This window comes from Theobroma cacao, unplaced genomic scaffold (assembly GCF_000208745.1).
Source record: "Theobroma cacao cultivar B97-61/B2 unplaced genomic scaffold, Criollo_cocoa_genome_V2, whole genome shotgun sequence".
NCBI classification, from domain to species: Eukaryota; Viridiplantae; Streptophyta; class Magnoliopsida; order Malvales; family Malvaceae; genus Theobroma; species Theobroma cacao.
This window is the reverse complement of record NW_017234793.1, coordinates 6680-8835: the sequence shown is the minus strand read 5'-3', so window position 1 is coordinate 8835 and position 2156 is coordinate 6680. Positions and strand designations below refer to the sequence as shown.

Here is a 2156-nt window from a genome sequence, read left to right as displayed (position 1 = left end):
GGTTTCGAAATTTTCAATGGAAAATGACCAAAATACCCCTGTGAGACAAAAATTTTTATTTTATCAGTTTTAAGTTGGAAATAGCTCAAAGTCCTTTAGAACATAAAATTTGGCAACGGTTACTCACAGGGGGAAATGAGAGATATTAAGCCTTGCGGGGTTTCGGTTGGCATTTCGGGAGATGAGTGCCCATCGGGGCCTCGCGATAAATGTCACGGGCTCGAGGGAAGTTCCGGGTCGTGACACAAATTCACACAATTTCAGCAGCAAAAACCTTGAATTTTCAGCACCAAAATCAACCATAATAACCTAAAAAATTCCAGCAACATAACCTCAAAATTCAGCTTTCTTACCTCACAAATTTTCAGCTTTCTTCTTCCTTCAAAAATTACAGCAAAAGCTCTCTTTTTCCTTCCTCAAAGTGCAGCAAAATCGTTCTCTTTTCTCTTCCTCTCCCACGGTTCTTTCTCTCCCTTTTTCTCTTCATTTCTTTCTTCCTCTCCCACGGTTTTTCATTCCTTTATTTTTCTTCCTGACTTAACCGACTTAACTTTTCTCTCTTATCTTTTTTTCCTTTTGTAAAGGGGGTTCTTGTGATAGGGAGAGGAAGCATTGCAAACAAGTATAAGGATGCGCCAGAGGCGGCAGAGAGGAAGATTGGAGCAGTTCCTGAAGTACTAAGTGTAATGGCAGGTAGAATAAAGTAATAAGAGGATTAAAGAGTAGAAAAGAATTAGAGAGAGAAGCTCTCAAGTTGAGAATCTGTTAGCTTAGAGGGGGGAGAAAAGTCCCTCTAAATGAATTGTGAGGCTCTATATATAGTGCTAAAAGTGACGGTTACTCAAGAATAGGATTTAATGCGCCTAATAAATGACATTATTATGAAGAACATTAATGTGAGTAACCATTACTGTGATTAGATGTAATAAGACTTGTTCTCAAGTAAAAGGTAATAGAAAAGAGGTGTACAAGAAAAGGTACAAGAGAAGAAGTTGTACAAGAATATGTACAAGAGAAAAAGTTGTGTGAGAAGAGGTATAAGAGAAGAAGCTGTACGAGAATAGGTACAGGAGAAGAAGCTGTACATGAATAGGTATACGAGAACAAGGTAAGAGGGTGAAACACTTGTACTTTAGGAAAGGGTTAAGAGGAAGACCTCTTAACTACCTCCATATTTGAGCCACCAAGCCAAACTCTCCGGAACATCCCAAGATGACAGTAACCCATGAACCTTATCACTTATTCTGAGTTACTTTCATTGTCATCCAAGTGAAGTGGTTATTCTATTCAAAGTAGTTGTTCTACTTGTATTTAGTTGTTCCATATGGAGTAATGCTTTACTTATTCTAATTGTTCTGCTTTAAGTAGTACTTCACTTGTTCTAGCTGTTCTGCGTGAAGTAGCGCTTCACTTGTTCTAGTTATTCTGCGTGAAGTAGCACTTCACTTGTTCGAGTTGTTCTCTATACAACATTATGTTGTAACATAATTCTTTAGAGAATAGCTATTAACCCAAATCAAGTATCTACACCTTTCTTTCATCTCACGTGGCCAGCCTCACCATCATTTTTACATTCTTCTTTCTTTGTTTATTTCCTTTTCATTTCTTTACTCCATTCACTTGGCCGGCCACCCATTTCACTTGGTTCTAATTTAGTATTCTTCCAAATGACTTTGACTTTTCTTCATTCCCATCCAAACCACATTCACACCATTCTTGACTCATGCACATATAAAAATATTATTTGACTTTTCAACATCTTTTCTTCATTATTTTATCATCCATTTTATTTTCATTTTATTTTTATTTCTTCAAAACAATAAAATTTACATATTATGCCTTAAATTCATTTTATTTAATACACCTCCCTCCAATTTTCATATTTTAAAATTAATTCTTCCGACACATGTAAAAATTCTAATTTTCTTCTATCTTCCTTTTCTTACACGTGTATAATCAAAATATCGAGATCGCATTTCAATGCGGTGTCACCATAATATTTAAACATTTACTTACCCATGTTAGCTCGATTTAATAAAATCACACTGTCACAATTATCGTTGTTTTCCTTCAAAATTCTTCTTTACTTCTTCTCCCCCACTTAAATTAGTCATATTCCATTTTTCATGACTAATTCCAACAACATATAAACTATT

General features: G+C 35.4%; 1 long non-coding RNA gene across 1 annotated transcript; it reads left to right on the top strand.

Annotated features, from left to right (window-relative positions):
- The first annotated feature begins 217 nt into the window (after nt 1-217).
- Nucleotides 218-1516, top strand: LOC108663914. The gene is made up of 2 exons (XR_001930012.1): nt 218-460; nt 585-1516. It is a non-coding gene; the product is annotated as an uncharacterized LOC108663914 (long non-coding RNA).
- The last annotated feature ends 640 nt before the right edge of the window (nt 1517-2156 follow it).